This window comes from Mesocricetus auratus, unplaced genomic scaffold (assembly GCF_017639785.1).
Source record: "Mesocricetus auratus isolate SY011 unplaced genomic scaffold, BCM_Maur_2.0 Super-Scaffold_100010, whole genome shotgun sequence".
NCBI classification, from domain to species: Eukaryota; Metazoa; Chordata; class Mammalia; order Rodentia; family Cricetidae; genus Mesocricetus; species Mesocricetus auratus.
The window spans coordinates 35,603,853-35,623,457 of record NW_024429194.1 but is presented as its reverse complement, the minus strand read 5'-3'; the positions used below and the strand labels follow the sequence as shown (position 1 = coordinate 35,623,457).

At 44.4% G+C, this 19,605-nt stretch overlaps 1 non-coding gene across 1 annotated transcript; it reads right to left on the bottom strand.

The window, feature by feature from the left end:
- Positions 1–7,634: 7,634 nt before the first annotated feature.
- On the bottom strand, positions 7,635–7,741 carry LOC121143023. The gene has a single exon (XR_005880160.1). It is a non-coding gene; the product is annotated as a U6 spliceosomal RNA (small nuclear RNA).
- Positions 7,742–19,605: the final 11,864 nt, after the last annotated feature.

The window sequence follows — 19,605 nt, the reverse complement described above, 5'->3', positions numbered from 1 at the left end:
TTACTGTAGTTGCTGGGAAACAGATTTTATTACTCAGCACTTCAGCCCTAATTTTGTAGATAGGAAATAAAATTTTGTTTTGGTATATGAATGAGTCAAAGGTTATGGCATTAACTCCACACATAAGCATGTAGGCCACTCAGAGCAAGTCAGGATAGTTTACAGCTTTGTGGGTGATAGAGACATAGGCATTTTAATGGGTAAGAGGAATTCTAATCAGAATTTGCTTTTCCTTCCTGAACTCAGCAAAAAACGCTTTTAAATATAATTTGGGAACAAAGTTGAGAGTGTATGAGCAAGTATAGCGTAGTAGGCAGTATTTGGACAAGTTAATCCTCAGAGTTTGCCTTTCTCATCTGGTAGTTGCCCCTCCCAACAGGAAATTTGGATCTAGATTACTCAACTAGAGAGGCTAGGTTTTAGGAAACAAGTGACACTTTGTTAAACCCACTGAGGGGCTGGGGATAGGTTGAGAGCACAGGCTTTATTCCCGAGGATCCTTTTCAGTTCCAGCACCCACATGGCAGCTCAGTCACTACCTTCTGTGATTGTCTCTGGTGCCTTTTGGTCTCTGGGCACATGAGGTTCATAGACACATGTAGGCTAAACAGCATTAGCATTGGTGGGGCTGACAAGATGGCCCAACAGGTAAAGGCACTTCTCCTCACGTGTGACTATATCTGAGTTCAAGTTCCATGACACATTGTGGAAAGAGAAAACCAACACCTGCAAGTTGCCCTCTGACCTCCACACATAACAAATGTAAGGCATTGGTGCTGTGTTTTGGAAGGGGAGTGGTGGTGGGGACAGAAGAGGAGGGATTAGGAAAAACTGATGAAAGCAGTGAATTATGTCGAAAAAGATTTGAGTGAGTACGGAAGTCAGATTGTTCACTTTTTGGTGCAAGGGAAAGTAAGTGATTACTATTCAGTAAAGGTGGGTTATGATGTTAGCACCTCTTCACGTTCCCCTCTACTGTCACATGGCAAATTAAACTTAGCTGAGTTTTGGAGGAATTAGCTTTTTATTTTCATTCCCGAGACGGTTTCTCTATTGCTTTGGAGGCTGTCCTGGAACTGCTCTGTAGACCAGGCCTGCCTCTGCCTCCCGAGTGCTGGGATTAAAGGCATTGCACCGTGTGCACCACCACAGCCTGGCAGAGTTAACATTGTGTACACAGCCAACACAGGGATCTGGAGTTAGTGACCTGTTAACATCAACTAAGCATTTGAAAAGTTGCTTGTTTGCTATTGGCCCCTCTGTAAAGTATGAACACAGCATTAAGCTTCTGTGTATCCAAAATGCCATGGAAATACCGCTCCCTGACCTATAAAGTCATCAAATCAGATGATGAATATATCAGCATTCCACTGTAAAGTAGACATGTCACACAGAATTGGACCAGGGACCTTTTAGGTCACAGGACTATAAGCTTTATTAAGCCGTCTGATATCCTGAGAAATGGACAGGTAAGACACAAAAGCAAGAAAGTATGGCTCTTGTTGAGTTGTATGGTCTAGAACTGCAAGTAAACTACCATGGCATCTTAGATTTCTATGGAATATATGTGTAAGTCTGCTTGTCTTGCCTATTTTTCCCTTCAGCCGTGTTTTCATTTAGGGAGTTTTTTGACAGCTAGTGGAAAAGAAAAGGACTTTGTAATCTATACACTGTTGGCATCAGCTGAAAGTGGACAGAGAAAACTCTGAAAGAGGAGAAACAAAGTCCTCCAGTTCACTGAGGCAGTATTTGAGGCTGTGTCCACTGCATGTAAAGAGACTCCTTGAAGTAGAGATGTATATTGACTCAGACAGTGCCTGCTGAGAATGGAAGACTGGATTTAAGAATGAAGACAAGGCTGTTGAAGGAATGTAGGCACGCTCTTAGTGCAGAGGGAAAATATTTAATCTCATGTAATGCCCAACAGTAAGTTGCTGCAAGACCATTGCTCTCATTAAAGGACTCATTCTGAAAATGTCAGCCGTTCCACCCCCACCACTTGTTCTTAGGGCCCAGGAACAAAACAAGCATGATAGCATAGATAGACCCTGTTTGTGAGTCTCATCAGACAGCTGCTAACAAAACATTTTGGGGGTATCATCTGGTCAAGTGATTGCATTGGATGTCTTTTACTATGCAAAGACAGCAGCATGCCTTCTTATTGGTAGATGAGGCACATATGTAATTCAGTGTTTAAGTGGTTAGCATCTACAAGGCCCAAGGTTCATTCCTTAGTGTTGACCGCTTACCCCAAAGAGTATGCTGTTTTTGATGTGTTGCAAGTATGGATTTACTTTTTTTTTTTTTTTTTTTTTTGAGAGACAGGATTTCTCTGTGTAGCCTTGGCTCTCCTAGAACTCACTCTGTACACGAGGCTGGGATCAAAGATGTGCACCATCACTGCCCAGCTGGATTTGCCTTTCTTAATTGCATTATATCTACTGAAGGGCTTATCACTTTGATAGTATACAGTATAATGGAGGAATTGCAATAGACTCACACTCAAGAGGGAGAGGATTCGTTTACTGTGTGTCTCCTACCTATACAGATAACTTGCTTTCAGGAGGTTTACTGTTTTTCTGGAGGCTCAATGATAGCACCAGCTTGGGATTAATTCTCTGTTTAAGATATTGTTCTACAAGATTAAGCAAGTATCTTAAAAATCTACCAGTATGTGGTGCTGTCTACCCACAAACCAGGATACACGAGAAATCAAATGATGGAGGTGGAACCCAATCCACTGAGAATTATATCAGCTGATGCACTGTAGGCATTTTTGTTTCCCCTGCTTGAAACCTAGCATCTAAAGAAGTGATGTTCTTCTAGAGAACATTACTTTAGTTATATTTAAATTGAAATAGTATTTCAATTGAAATTTGGGGCTCACTGTACCATCCACAGGCAGAAAAGGTGATCTTTCCAGTAGCAGTCTTTGTGTTCCAGGAGATCCTCTGCCTTGGCTGGACTGTACCAATAGGTCCCTCTGTCTTCTGGCTTCTCAGTAGAGGATGTAGCAGACAAGAGGAGACATCCCTGTTCCTTGGGGGGGCTGCCCTAAGGAGACTGTTCTACACTAGTGGTGTCTTCTGTATCAGTCACCCCTGTATCCGCATTCGCCTACATGATGACTGTTCATTGCCCCCAAGTGCCCACTCGATAAAAGCAGCATACTCTACAGCCCGTGGCATTTTTTTGGGTATGGATCTTGAATGGATATTGGCATCCTCACCCCTCCTCTTCCTCTCTTTTGTGCCCTGAGGTGAGCAGCTCTGCCCTGCTGTACAATACATACCAACATGTACTGCTTCACCATGGGCCTAAGACAATTGGACCACTGATGGTGTCCTGAAACCACCAGCCAAAACAAATCTTGCCCTTTAACTTGAATGTTCCAAGTGTTTTGTTACAGTAAGGACAGTGTGTTAATTTGATGTAAGTTTATACAGTGTAGCCGGGCATTGGTGGCGCACGCCTTTAATCCCAGCACTCGGGAGGCAGAGGCAGGCAGATCTCTGTGAGTTCGAGGCCAGCCTGGTCTACAGAGGGAGTTCCAGGACAGCCTCCAAAACAATACAGAGAAACCCTGTCTCGAAAAACTAAAAAAAAAAAAGTTTATACAGTGTAATGGAAGAAAGCATAGTTCCTCAAGCATTATTTTGTTATATGAGAATATTCAAGCTCCTCTCATCCAGTATTTACTCTTCCTATAAACTGTTGTTGTTGTTGTTGTTGTTTTTTTGTAAAGACAGAGTCTCACTATATAATTCTGGCTGTCCTGGAACTCGTTGTGTAGACCAGGCTGGCCTCTACCTCATAGAGATCTGCCTGACTCTGCCTCTCAAGTACTGGGATTAAAAATGTGTACCACCATACATGGTGAGTATTTTTTTTTAATTTAATTATGTGTATGTGGGGGTATGTGCACATGAATGCAGGTGCCCATAGAGGTCAGAGGTGTGAGATCTCCCTGGAGCTGGGGTTATAGGTTGTAAAACACCTGATGTGGGTGCTGGGAATTGAACTCAGGTCCTCAGGAAGAGCAGTATGTGCTCTTAACCACTGAGCCATCTCATCTGTTCAGCCCCCTAAATGATGATTTTTGTATTTAAGATTTTAATAACATGCATATGGCAGCTCACAACTGACACAGGAGCTGTGATGATGGCACATGAGATTGGAGTTGAAGAATGGGAAGGAAAAATGATGGCTATGATCTTTCAAAAGCAATGAAAGACAGCAAGTCACAAAACCCATAAATGTTACATAAGCACACGCATGATACTAGCAGTATGTAACAGCTCTAACACAGGTTATCCATTTCCTGATAGATTCTAAACTGGTGTAGTGGTGTATGCCTGTGATCTCAGCATCAGCACTTGGGAACCGGAGGTGGGAGAATCAGAAATTCAAAGTCACTCTCAGGTACATAGCAGGTTTGATGTCAACCTGGGCTACATTAGACTCTGTGTCAAAAACAATAATGGCTGAGTGTGATGCACTCAGGAGGCAGAGGCAGGTAGATCTCTTAATTTGAGGCCAGCCTGGTCCACAGAGTGAGTTCCAGGACAGCCAAGGCTACACAGAAACACCCCCATCCACCACTCCCAACCCCGCAAAAGTTTCTAACAACAAAATAGATCACATCACTAGAACATTTACACAACTCACATAAAACCAACAGTCCATAGGGGCCCTGGACGATACAGTTAGTAATGGAAGTCAGCCAAAAGTTAAGTACACAAGTGAATATTAAGATATAAATAACTAAGCACCAGGCCAGGTAGATGGCTCACTGGATAAATGTACTTGCTGCCAAGCCTGGTGACCTAAGTTTCATCTTTGGAAACCACATTGTAGAATGAAGGAATAGACCCCTCCAAGATGTTTTGTGACCTCCTTATGCACATTATGGAACACAAGGGCTCCCTTTTCCAATAAGTAAATCTAAAAATGGTTATTTAAGAAAAAATAGTCCAGACATAGTTAGTGGTGCTCATCTTTAATCCCAGCAATTGGGAGGGAGATGCAGGTGGACTCTGTAAGTTTGAGGCCAGCCTGGTCTAGAGTTCCTTGATAGCCAGAGCTATAAATAGAGGGACTCTGCCTCAAAATAATAGCAATAATTTTGAAGGGGCAATATTAGGATGTGTTGAAATGACACCATGTAGGTTTGGAAAGGGTAAATAATGTCAAAATGTTCTAAGTTTCATGTACTCAGGAAGGGATCAAACTACAAATCAAACATAATCTCTAGTAATCATTATTAGAACATCTATAACTCAATATAGAAGCAGAATTAACAGCTCTGAGTTCAAGGAGGGAAAGAGGGCTGAGGTCTCAGCTCAGTGGCAGAGTGCTTGCCTGGCATGGGCAACACCTTGGGCTCAAACCCCAACACTGTCTTCCACATGAAAGCAAGAAACTAATGGGCCAAGTAGGGCATAGCAAGGTGTAGACTGCATATATACATGCATATTGTACTGGCTGGGTTTGTGTGTCAACTTGACACAGCAGCTAGGATCTCTTCAGAAGGAGTCTCAGCTGAGGAAATGCCTCCTTGAGATCCATCTGCAAGGTATTTTCTTATATAGTGATTAGTGGGGGAGGGCCTAGCCTATGATGGGTGGTGCCATCCCTGGGCTGTTGGTCCTGTTCTATAAGAAGGTTGGCAAGCAAACCAGTGAGCAGGCTACCTCTTACTTGTCTCTTGCATCAGCTCCTGCCTCTAGGACCCTGCCCTGTTTGAGTTCCCACCCTGACTTCCTTCAGAGATGAACAGCAATGCTGAAGTGTAAGCCAAATAAACCCTTTCCTCCCCAACTTACGTTTTGTTTATGATGTGTTATCACAGCAATAGAAATCCTAACTAAGAACACATATTAATGAGTCAAGTAACATTATATATAGAATAAATGCTTAAGTTAAAAGCTAAAAATAGGTGAATGAATTACATAAAGTATATATTGAATAAAGACCTAAAGTGTAAGGAATTAGTTGTAAATTAAGGACCATAAGAACACTCTAAGCATAGATACAGAGAACTTGAAAATAGGAAGTTGGGATGATCCTGTTATTAAACATCACAATGTCATTAATAATAAAGAGGGACTTTCATGTTGCTAAGCAATAGAAAGCACCTGCATAGTTTTCAGTATTTCTGAAAATACCTGAAATACTGTAAGTATCGATGTCTCTGACACTGCTCCTAAGAGCCAAAGAGCTCAGAGCAGTGGAACAGCAGATGCCAAAGGACAAGACCAGCCAGCAAACTGGGACAGTTGTAATCTAAAACCAGAAGTGAGCTTGTTTTTTTTTTTTTTAACTTGCTTTTATTTTTTTGAGACAGGGTTGCTCTTTTTACCTGGCTGTTCTGGAAATGGCTCTGTAGAATAGGTTGGTCTCAAACTCAGAGATCTGCCTGCCTCTGCCACCTAAGCGCTGGGATTAAAGAGATGCATTACCACTGTCCAGCTTGCAAGTTAATTTCTAAACATAGCAAAAGCAAAGTATTAATATGTTTCAGCAATTGACAGTGGCTGCCATGGATTCACCACGGAAGCCTTTTTCCATGCTGGGTTAGCGCTACCTCCAGCTTTGTGACTTTCCTCTTTATTTTTTGCTATGTTTGTATTGAACATTGAGGCATGCATGAAAAATTGAACAGTAAAAGTCAATAATTATTATGTATGCATCAATGTGTTTACTTTGTTAGCAGGCTTTGGAAATTACTCTCCTAACATGTCATGGTACAGATGGCAATTCCTCTAGGTTTTGAATATTTATATGGTGCACTTTGACCTTGGAACCTAGAAGTTTTACATAAATTCTTTGGGACTCTGTAAACCCCAAATACTTACCTACATACAGATGTTTTTCCCTTCAGCTAAGCAGGAAAATGTCATGTGTTGACTGCAAGCACCATACAGAACGCTAGGGGGTGCTACAGAGTAAGGAAAGGAAAGGGGTGCAGCACTCTAGAACTCAGAAAAAGATTAGAGGATCATAAGTTCATGCTCAAAACAGTTAGCTTGTGTAGAGTTACAGGCCGGTAAGTGCTACATCCATTTTAGATTTCCACGATGTCAGAATGTAACCAAGCCAACGAAGGTATAGAGGTACACTCAAAGGAGTTAATAATCATAGGCCTTTTGGGAAAAATGCACCACCAACATGCAATTAAGATGATCTTGTGTTTTCTAGAGCTGCTAGTTAGAAAAAAAATTTAACCTTGATTTTAAGAATTTAAAAATTATAAAAACTCTTGCAGTGAAAATACACCATAAAATAAATATGCACCATGGAATAAGATTTGTTAATAGTTTCTCAAATCAAGATGCCCTGGTCCACATTGTTAGGATCATCAGATTTTTTTCCCTTTGAAAACATCAGTAAAAAACAAATTATAAATAATTAAATAAATAAATAACGAAGAAAACATCAGTACTGGAGGGATGGTTTTAACTACTTTTTTTTTGTTTGTTTGTTTCCAAAATAAAATTTACTATGAAAAAACAATGTTCAGTACATCTGCATTTGGCATATTTGGAGAAAATCCTCCATTGCCTATCCTATCATGATAAATTTAATGTTTTATAACTAAACCACTCTTGTTATATCTTTTGTTGCCATCTTAAAAAAATATGGAGCCCTTCACAAATTTGCATGTCATCCTTGTGCAGGGGCCATGCTAATCTTCTCTGTATCCTTCCAATTTTCGTATATGTGCTGCCGAAGCGAGCACTGTTTTTAACTACTTTGTCCTCTGACATTTGTAACTACATAAGCTGAGTGGTGAAGACAAAGGCAAAATGGGAAAGCTAAGCAAAATTCTGGCCCCCAAAAGGGCACCGGGAGGTTGCAGTGATTGGGAGGAATCCCTGTTTCTGGTGGAGCTAGAGTTGGGCTCTGTGGAAGGGAGCTTGAAGGGAGCCCTTCTGGCTGTTTCTGCTCTGAGTTTGTATATCAATGAGCACACATGAAACTGTCCCCTCGTTAAGGCCAGTACTATATTGATTTATTGGAGTTACATGTGGGTCTTCTCTTTTTTGATGTTCTAATTTCCTTGGGGTTTGTTTTGTTGTCACTTAATTAGGTGTTGTTTGCATATTTGTTTTCTGGAAATTGTGGTGACTGCAGAGGGCCTCCTTCTATAGCCCAGACTAACCTGGGAACTGATTTTCCTGCCTCTCAGTCCTCTTGAGTGCTGAGCTGCATGCGTATTCCACTACACCCTGATTCAACCAAGCAACTATTGCTGTCAACTCACAACTCAATTCTGTTCTGCTGGTATACTGCCCTGTTGCATTCTCTAGGTTCCAATTGGCTTTGTGGGCAAGGCTTAGGAATAGCTAATGCATCCACATGGCATCATCCAGGCTGTATTCTAAGGATTTAAGCAAGATACACCTGCTTAACATTCAGCTCTGGGTAACTGTAGAGTCGCACTTTACAGAGCTTCTTGTGACATGAGGCATGTGTCTGTAGGCCGCCCACCTGCTGCCATCTTCCGTTTACTCCCTAAGCATCGACCACGCTATAGCCACATGCTCTGTGATCCAGTGTACTGTAGTTAGATTTTTTGTTTTGTTTTGTTTTTTTCGAGACAGGGTTTCTCTGTATTGTTTTGGAGGCTGTCCTGGAACTCGCTCTGTAGACCAGGCTAGCCTCAAGTAGTTAGATTTATAGTGCCTTTCTGTCATTCATTTCCTTTTCTCCTGCACTCTCTCCTCTCTACCTTACTTGAAACTCCCGAAAAGGATGTGATTCCTTCCCCATTTTATAGATGACAAGAACTCGTAGAGAGCTTCAGATTTCTGTCTAAGGGTTTTGTTTTGTTTTTTTACCCCCTGTGGAGCAATCCTATTTTACACTGTGAATATTGAATATGAATTACTCTCATTGGTTAATAAAAAACTGACCAGCCAGTAGCTGGGCAGGAAATTAGGTGGGAAAGTCAAACTGAGAATGATGGGAAGGAGGACAGAGTCAGGAGAGGCACCAGCCAGCCGCTGAGCAAGCAGGATGGGTAAAAAATGAGGTAATAAGGCTACAAGCCACAAGGCAAAGCATAAATAAAAATATGGGTTACTTTAAGTAGAAGAGTTAGCTATCAACAAGCCAGAGCCACCAGCCAAGCATTTATAATTCATATTCAGTCTCTGAGCTGGTTATTTGGGACCAGGCAGTCAGGATAGGATATTTCTGTCTACAGTTTTCTGTTTACAGTTTTTTCCACTTCAAAAGGGAGTCACTGAATGGGAAAAGAATGACCTTCATCTGTGACTTATGTCCTTCAGCTTCATCTCCCTGCTTACTAGCGTGGGCATCTGAAAAGCTTTGTTCTCTTTTTGTAGACGAAGACACCAAGGTACAGAGTAGCATCTGGTGAGGGATTTTGATGGTTGGAGGCCAATCTAAGCAAGTGATGGTGATCTAACATTAAAAAACTACAATAGGATGGAGAGGAAGTGCCCCTACCATGAGATATAGGATGGAGAGGAAATGCCCCTACCATGAGATGCTTTTAATGAAGTGACAATAGAATTCTGCTGGGCCAAGCACATTCCGGTCCTCAAACTAAAGCACATGAAGGGAGCACAGGTGGCAAACAGCAGGGGGCGCCCTTGCTAAGCCTTAGGGGACTTGGAAGCCTGTGAGTGCTTTTTCTCTGGTGATCCTAGACTGTCAGCTTTTCCCCCTCTTAACTTTGCTCAGGGCACACACATTACTTTCTTGACAAAAATGACCCCAGCACACCAACAGCACGGCTTCCTGCCCTTTCTCCTCATGACCTGAGGGTAGCAAAGCCCGAATGACTGGCCAGCTGTGTACGAGGAGAGGTGTGAAGATTCCCATTTCTAGGATTTTAGGATTCCAAATGCAGCCTTCCTTCTCGTGCAAGTCCCTGTCACACCCTTGTATCCCTATGGCCTCTCCCTGTTCTGCATGTGCAAGTGGGGCTTAAAAACTACTTTCTTGGGCTGGAAAGATGGCTTGGAGATTAAGAGCACTGGTGTGGTGGTTCAGAACGGCCTGTGACTCTACTTCTAGGTGGCCCAGTGACCTTTTCTAGCCTCTATGGGCATTGCACACATGTGGTCTACTTAGGTACAGGCAAAACTCTCCCATTCATAAGATTACAAAGACATCTTTTAAAAAGATGCTCTCAGAGTAATAGAGCAGGTTCGTTTGGGCAAGAACACTGTGGAAACACATTGCTTTAACTTAAAGGCAATGCCCTGCACCTAGCAGGCCTACAAGGTAGGAATGTGGAGCTTAGTAGTGATTTGCAGCTTTAGAATCTCCGGAGTTCCATTCAGCCCTCTTCCACAGTGATAAACAGCTAACATGACCTTTGCAAACACAGCACCAAGACCCTCCTTGGGCGATGCCTTCTCGTCTTCCCTTTGCACACAGCACACCAGAGCTGGCTTTTCCTTCCAGTGTGTGACCTCCACCTCTGTATGACAGTGGGCGGGACGCTGTGCTTGGTGGTTCCCAAATACAAGGAGCTCCACCCCCAAATCCTGAGCGGTTACAGAAGAAAGCCAAGGCTCCTGTCTTCTCTCTCTCTCTCTCTCTCTCTGGACCCCCATTGTGCAGCTCGGCTTGGGACCAAGTCTTCAGGGGGGCTCAGCAAAGACTTGGTGACAGGCTGATTGATGGATTCCCCGCCTCTGGCCTGCCTTCTTGCCCACTCCTGCAGGCTCTGGCCTGGGTCCACTGTCCAGCTGCCCCGGGGGCTGCTGTTCTTTGTTGAGTCAGCACTAATGAGTCAAGGCCAAGATCAGCTGGGAGCAGGGTTGGGCGGGAGGGAGACTCTGGGGAGACTGGGGAGGGTGTAAGACCTTTGTGCCTCAAAGGGAGGCATGGTAGTGAGGCATTAGTGGAGGGATTGTGTGTATCCACAGAGCGTGGGCAAGGGGCTGCTGTAACGAAACCTCTGGCCTGTGGTGTGAAGGGAACCCTTTCTTGTAGGAAAACTTGGAAGTTTACTCAAATCATGTTAACGGTCTCGAAAATTCTCAGTCATGCCCCATACTCCACACTGTTAAAGATGACAAAATGGAACCAGATCTCTATGAACTCCTCAGTGGGAGACACAGAGAAGGCATGTGAGTACAATTTCCACACGCCTGCAAACACAGGCCAGGCACGCCACTTTTCCAGGACTACTGAGAATCAAAACCAAGTGGAGAGTAGCATTCACTTCCTTATCCGTGGTATACTTGAGTAGTGAGAAAAGGAAGAGACCTGTGTGTGGCTGGAAGGTAGGGAGAGAAAAGTGAGCCCACTCAGTAACACATAGGATGAGAGCAGATGGGATACAGCTCTTCCCAACAGCCTTGCAAGACAGTTATACCATTGCTGTCCCACCTGACCCTGCAGTCAGATAGCTGTTCTCATCTAGCTCGCCCTCCCTCCCTCCCTCTTCCCTCCCTCCTTCCTCCCCCCTCCCTTACCCCTCTCCCTCCTCCCTCCCTTCCCCCTCCCTCCTCCCTCCCTCCCTTCCCCCTCCCTCCCTCCCTCCCTCCCTCCCTCTTCCCTCCCTCCTCCCTCCCTTACCCCTCCCTCCTCCCTCCCTCCCTTCCTCCCTCCCTCCTCCCCTTCCCCCTTCCCCCTTCCCTCCCTCCCTCCCTTCCTCCTCCCTCCCTCCGTGTGTGTGTGTGTGTGTGTGTGTGTGTGTGTGTGTGTCCATGTCATAGCATGGGTGTGGAAGTCAGAGGATAAGTCTTGGGAATCAGTTATCTTTTTCCACTGTGACTGCCACATTGAACTCAGATCACCAGGCACTTAGCCAGCTCCTAACCCCTGAACCATCTTGCCAGCCTCAGCTCTATCTGTCTATCCGTCTATCAGTCTATTATTTTGAGATAGGCTCTAACTGTGTAGCCATGCTTGGCCTAGGCCTTGCGATATAGATCAGGCTGGCCTCCAACTCATAGAGACTTGGCTGGCCTCCCACCTGCTAGGATTAAAGCTATGTGCCATCGTACTGGGTGGTTAGCTCTATCATTTTAAAATGGAGATGCTGGAAAGTGACTTTCCCACAGCCATACCAGACAATGATGACAGATTTTCCATCCTGAGGTTTCTCTGTGACTAAATACAGGGGAGATCTACAGTAGGACTCAGGGGTCAGGAGAGTTTGTAGAAATGAGGATGAGGGCTAGTTAGTGCCCAGAACTGAGAGGTCCTGGGAACCTTCCTTAGTTTGACATTTCTGTTCCTCTTGAGGACCTAGTACCTTCTCTGGTCAGTAGGACTCCGATCTATTTCATTCCCAAAAGGCTGATGGGAGGGGGACAGAGAGCTCACAGGGGAGCACAAATGGTCTGTCACAGACAGGCGGAAGAGGGAGCTAGCATGGAAGGGCCTCAGTAGGCACAGGACACGAGAAGGCTGTGGGCGCCCTGCTTGTGCTGCATGTGACAGTAGCAGACATCCACTCTGGGGCCATTCTTGTCCCTTGTCCTTCCTCAGTGCCTGCTGTGAGTGTTAAGGGGATAAAGTGAACAAAATTCCTTAGCCCTAAAGAAATACGTCACAGCTACCTCCATCCCCGGCCTGCCCCCATTCTCCAGCAGGTGATTTTCATCCTCTTAGAGAAGCCGCCTGGCAAGAGTGGGAAGGCTTTGTGCTTTGGCTGCACATTTCTCTCACAGTAAGATGTGACTCTGTGGAGGAATGTAGCTGGAGTGGGCCTCTGCCTCAGCAGGGAGGCCCAGCCTCTGCTGTGGACTAGACAGACCCTCCATTTCTTTGGGGCCCTCCTCTGAGGCATTCAGAGCACAGCCTACAGGGTTTTCTTCACCCCGCAAGACCAGGGCAGTGGTGAAAATGTGTCTTACTTTCAAAATTGAAGACAAGAGGTCACTGACCACACAGCCGTGCCACAGAATCTTGACATACTCTAGGTAGACAAGGTCTTGGAGACGTCAAAAGGCTGGGCTCCCATGTCAGCAACCACCCACATTCCATCAATAGTTCTCAGCCTTTTAAGTTAGTTAGGGTCAAAGTATATGTGATATCCTTGGGCAGGTGTCCTTACTTGTCCATGTCTATTTCCTGGACTATAGGATGAACTTAATAATAATCTGCCTCTTAATTGGCTTTATAAGGATAAATGAGATGATTTTTGAAAGTAATGAGTTTGGCCCATAAGCATTCATTACTAGTTGACATTTTTATCATTATATTATTCTTTCATTCACTTCATAGGCATTAAAGAAGACATACATACACACACACACACACACACACACACACACACACACACACACACACCTAGCAAACATAGGTCAGTATAACTAGTCTTTTTTTTTTTTTTCTTCGTTGATTAAACATAAGTGGCCATGTGGGCATCTGAACATAAACCAAGGAAGGCCAGATTACATTTTAGTAACACTTTCCAAATGTCTGTTGCCCACACATTCTATATCCACATGGGCTCTGCTATTACCTTTGTCCTCTTTTTTTTTTTTTTTTTCCGAGACAGGGTTTCTCTGTAGCTTTGGAGGCTGTCCTAGAACTCACTTTGTAGACCAGGCTGGCCTCGAACTCACAGAGATCTGCCTGCCTCTGCCTCCCGAGTGCTGGGATTAAAGTGCCACCAACGCCCGGCCTTTGTCCTCGTTTTATGATGTCAGCAGATGACATACACAACTGACTCTTAGGAATCACTGCTGCCCACCCTTCAAACATGGTTGTGAGTTCCACAATGTGGCTGAGCATGGTTTTCTTACAAGGAGATAGCTATCTGGTGGAGCAATATAATTTATAATAATCTGCTGCATCAGCAAAGAAAACTTAGCATGAGATGTAAGCTCAAGATGTCAACATCAGTATAAAGAACTAACTGTCCCTTCTACAGCATTGAAAGAACATCTCTGATGCCCACTCCTTGTAAAGATTTCCCAAATACTCTAAATCAGAGTAAAAATTCCTACTCACTGAAAATAAGCTTCACAGATATATGGCTAACCTAGGACAAGGTCTTTGCCCTCACACACTACAGAGGGCTCATCTTTCCTTTCCCATCTCAAAGAGCCTCTCACCGACCTTATGCTAGTCCAGTCTCCTCGGGGTTCATTCCATGAACTCTGCTAATTTTGTGATAACCTATGATCTAGAGCAGACAGAGAAAACAGCAGAGGTGACACAGTCTGTGTTCTGGGAAAAGGGGAAACTGGCCTCCAGTGGAAAGGTTAATAGTAAAGTCCACAAATAGATGTGAGTGCTGGTGTGATCTGTAAGTGGGGTAAGCACAAGGAAGGGTCATTTAGTCTAGTCTGGTGGGTCCAGAAAAGACAGCTAGGAAAGATAATGCTTCTAGCATTGATTAAGAGGTGTAAATTGTCTTATTGAAATTATAAAGTGATGTTGGGAACCACTCCAGCGATTAGAAGGTGGTTTCAGTCTTTCTCAGGTCTCGATTATTAGTGTTGCCTTTGCTGCATGTTGGGTATTGACAATGTACATTCTTTTTTATTTATTTATTTATTTATAAGTTTAAATTTAGATTAGAAACAAGATTGCTTCACAAGTCAGTTCCAGGTCCCTCTCCCTTTCCCTCCCCTCCTCCCGTGCCCTCTCCCCAACCCCCCATTATCCCCTCATTTCCCCAGGGAGGGTTAGGCCCTCTATGGGGGTGTCCATAGTCTGTCATTTCATCCAGGGCAGGGCCTAGACCTTCCCCAAGAGTTCAGGGTGAGAGTGCATCTCACATTGTTGGATGGGAGTCCAAAGTCCGTGTGTGTACTCGGGATGAATACTGATCTACTGCCCAAGGCTCAATAGATTACCTAGGCCTCCTCACTGACACCCACATTCAGGGGGGTCTTGGTCAGTCCCATGCTGGATTCCTAGGCTGATGCTTGGGATTCAAGAGTTAACCTTTGTCAGGTCAGCTGTTTCTGGGGGGCTAAACCAGCCCAGTCTTAATCCCTTTGGACAATGTACATTCTTAACTAAGGTAAAGCAGAAGTTGTCAAAGAATAGGTTTCTCTTTAAGACCTACGGGAATCCCAAAGAACACATGAGTCTCACGGAGACCTTGTGTGTGATGCAGATTTGTGAGATCAAAATCCCCAGAAGTTTTTTAAAAAGTGCCTATGAGATGTTTTTAAAATCACATCCCAAGTTTGAAAGCTACTCAACAGTAGCTGTAACAGGAAACAGGAAGAGTATATTGAACAAAGAAACACATTGAAGTAAAAAATATTTGTGTTCCCTTTGAGTCAGGGCCAATGCCCTTTTGTAGCATGGTCCAAAGGTTGAAGAAGTTGACACTTCTCTTTGGAGGCTGATGTTGACTTCAGTTCAGGACTATTGCTCCAAGGCCAACAGGTGTGTGTGTGTGTGTGTGTGTGTGTGTGTGTGTGTGTGTATACATGCACAAACATGTGCATTTGTTGCCTTTCATCCCTTTCATCTCATCCAATAAAACAATTTAATGGCAGAATCTGGTACCCACTGTATGAAGAACAGCCAATTAGGGATAAAGATGATTAGTAAGTGAAGATAATGACATCTCTCTGTTGCCTTAGTGTTTACAAAGAACCCAGATTGTCTCATTTGATTTTCCTCTAATGCTGTGGGGATAGATCTTCTTACAGGTTAGCCTTGGTTTGCAGTTAGGGGACAGTGGAGTGAGAATAGACAACCTGCCCAAGACTGTGTAAGGTAGATCATAAGCCATCACTAAGAAATGACGTACCTCTTCAAAATCCACCTTTGAGACTGCGATGGTTCGGATGAGAAACGTCCTTTACAGGCTCAGGCACTTGGACACTTGGTCCCTTGGTGGCACCATTTGGAGAGATCTTGGGAAAGTGCAGCCTTGTTTCAGGAAGTAAATCACTGGGGCTGGGCTTTGAGAGTTTAAAGCCTTGCCTCACCTCCAGCTCCCTCTCTGCTTGGTGTGTGCAACTAAGGGCATGAGCCACAGCCTTCGGTAAGTTCTTGCAGTGACCTTTGACAAGCTTCTTTACTCCTATTAGGTTCAGCTCGCTCACTGACTGAATGGGAACAGAAAGCCTGTCCCCACCCTCCACGCCACAAGGCTGCTGTGAGACATTAGGAACCGGTTATGGTGAGTCAGCACTGGCTTCTGCATGTGAAAGCCCCACAGGGGTGTGCAGAGTCATGATAGAGGCACAGGGACTTCAGTTGAAGACTTCTGTGTCATTCTGTGGTGAGCATGAGCAAGGGATGCCGCCTCACCTGTCACAACAATCAAAAGACAACCAAGGGGGCTGGACTGATGGCTTATTTGGTAAAAGTGTTGTGCAAGTGGGAGGACCCAGGTTCAAATCCCAAGAACCCACATAAAAAGTCAGGTGTGTAAGAAGTGTTATTTAAGAGGGATGAAAACAAGTGGGGAGGGAGATGTGTTGGGGGTTCAGGATGAAGATGCTCTGCATACATATACATGTATGAAATTGTCAAAGAATATGTATATGTGTATATACATACATATATATTTGCAGACAGAGGAGGACTGGTTACAGTATTTAATATTCTTTGGGACCTGGAACAGAAATCGAGGCTTTATTCTCAAAGCCCACATACAGTGATGTACTTCCTCCAGCAAGGATGAACTTCCCATAACCACTCCAAACAGTGCCACTGACTAGGGAAAGTGTTCAAATGTCTGGACCTATGGGAACAGCCCAGCTACCCTGACTGTATATACAGTAGAAAAACAATAAACAGGGAGGGAGGTGAGGACTGACATCTGAGATTGTCTTCTAACCTCCACATATGTGTCATACTCACATACATGAATGCAAGTGCGCGCACACACACACACGCACACACAGAGTATACACATAAGCCATTGAGTGTGACAGGAACTAATTAAGTGCCTAAATAGATGCCATCAATGAATAATGCATTGGCCCCCAGACCAGGTACACATCTGATTGGGTGGTTCTGTTCCCTATGTGCTGTCTGAGATGGGAAGGTGGGGGGCAGTCGCACAGTAGTCAGTGTTCTTTCCTGTCCCGTAAACCAGACTCTTTGTGATTTGCAATCCTCTCTTGGGTCCCTAGAGGGGAAGGGAAGGCGTGACCGTGATCATGAGTTTTACATACTGGCCATCTGGCTGCTTCAAGCCTCAACTCATCTTTATGCATTTGCACCATCCCAACTTCAACCCATGTCTACATGTCCTCCCTTGTTCAACTTCAAAGGCTATACGAAGGCAGCTGCAGGAAAGTTACTGCGCTGCACTCTTAAAAGCAAAGTTTGTCTCGGCATCAGCCCGGCACTCTGTAGTTTAGGTTCTTCTTTTGGATCACGCCTGGAGTAGCTTCTAAGGAGCACACACAAACATTTGTTTTACTTGATAATGGTTCTCTGTGGAGCCCTTGAACGGGTTTTGCATAGAGCCTTGGTGACTGATGGAGTTGTAAGAAGCCTGGTAGGAAGTGTTGAAAGAGGGAGGGGCAGCCTTTCCCAGTGAGTTATGAGTTATCTCTGGACCTGAGACAGAGGAGGGGGACTCATGTTTCCTGTCATCTCCATCATCACAAGCATTTGGGGTGGATTCTGTTCTTTGACAGTGCTAGGATGTGTGTGTGTGGGGGGGGGTCAGGGAGACATATGTCTCCATTCCCTGATGTTCTCTGCAGGTGCCTTGTTTGGGGGAGGTGGAGGGTATAGCTTGTGCCTCTGCTGTCACTGGCCACAGAACCTGCTTCTTAGGAGCCTTTCCCAGATCCAGAAACCCAAGTCCTGAAGAAAGAAGATAACCACAAGAAAATCATGAGATCAAAATGGATAAAAATGCTGAGCTTAAACGTCTCCATTGATTATTACATTTAGCATTTATATTTTTTCCATAAATATTTTAGCTGAGGTTTTCAATTTTTTTCAGGAATCACAAAGAACAAATGTGCATCCAAGAATTTTAATCAACTATAAATCCAGGGTTTTGCTGAGATAGGGTCCTGCTTGTAGTATAGGCTGGCCTGGACCTCACAGTCTTTCTGCTCATCTTTAGTTGGGATGAAAGGCATATGATATACAACTACGCCTAGACAGCAACCAAATGTTTCATAAGTTACTGGAAGTTAAACCTGAAGAGCTAAGTTGGAAGTATGCTGTAGAGACTGTGTGGACAAAGGTTGTGTTTGTGTCTTTCTGTGGATGTGTGCAGGTGAGTGCTGATACCCATGAAACCCAGAGGTGTGGTGAGCTACCTGACATGGGTACTGGGAACCAAACTGTGCCCACTACCTCAAAGTCCCAAACATGCCTGCATTTAGACGTGTTTGTCATCATGCAGAGCCTGCGGGAGGACAGCTACCGAAGCCCACAAAGCCAACAGCCCGAGAGCTTTCTCTCCCGTGAAAATGTTAAGCTGGAAACTCCACTTCTTCTCTCCTGGGCACAGTTTATCTTCATCTGTCCTCCCCTTCCTCCCCTACTTCTTTTTCGGTGCATGTATTTTATGTATATTTGCACATAGTGGTACACGAGGAGCTCTTTGGGAATGGGACCCAAAATGAGTCACGAAATCTGTGTGTCATATTCACCTTGGACCTTACATCCACCACTCAAAGGGAATCTTGTCCACTATCCCCAGCTGTAACCCAGTCACGTGGGGTCAGGTGTGGAATTTTCCACTCATGGTATCATCACAGCACTCGAAACTTTTCGGGCGTTAGAGGATTTCAGACGGGGATGTTTGGATCGGAGGAACTTAGGTAAGGCAGATGAAGCCCGCAGTTAGGTAGCTCTATGCCAGGCTGTGTGCACGGGCACAAGGACAGAGCGATCCTGCCCATCGTCTCACTGTGAGCAAGTCCCTGAGGCCAGTACAAACTGGCTTTGCTCTTTTATGCAAACACCATCTGTGGCTCAGGGGAGGCAGGTTCCGATGCAGGAGCCTCACCCTGAATTTCTAACAAAGTGTCTGCTAAGGTTCGCCACAGGCTTAAATTTACTTTTACTCTAGTTGGCTTTAGATTTTAGAGCAATTTGAGATGAAAAGAGAGTTAAAGCGGATAGTATAGCAAGCTCTCGTGTGTCCCCTCATCTGCATACTGTTCCATTACTAACCTCTTACATTAGTATGCTACAGTTGTCAAAGTTAATGAACCAGGGTTGATACATCACTATGTGATAAAAATCCATAGTTTACTCAGATTTCCTTAGCTTTTCCCAGCGTCCTTTTGGCTCATGGGTCCCATATGTTAGTAATTGTCACATATACACAGTTGAAAGCAAAGCACAAATAACTGGATTTCGGCCCTGGAAAAAGGCCGTAAAATGTATTTTCTTCCAGCAAAGACTGGTGTTAAAGTATCAAAGAATTGCATGTTATTTTTCTGGCATCAAATTTTGTCTTTTTACGTGAGTCTCACATCCAGGAAGCCATATTACATTTATTTGCCGTGCCTCCTCAGGCTCCTCTCAGGCATGGCATTTTCTTGGACTTTTCTTGTTTTGACAATAAGGAGGAGATAGAGGAAAAAATCAAGCCAGTGACTCTCAGTTTGTGAAGTGTCTCCCCACCAATGGTTAAGCAATGAAACCTGCAGCAGACAGCAGCTGCGCTGACAGCCCAGTAAAGTCCTAACCATCCCTCCTGGAGCT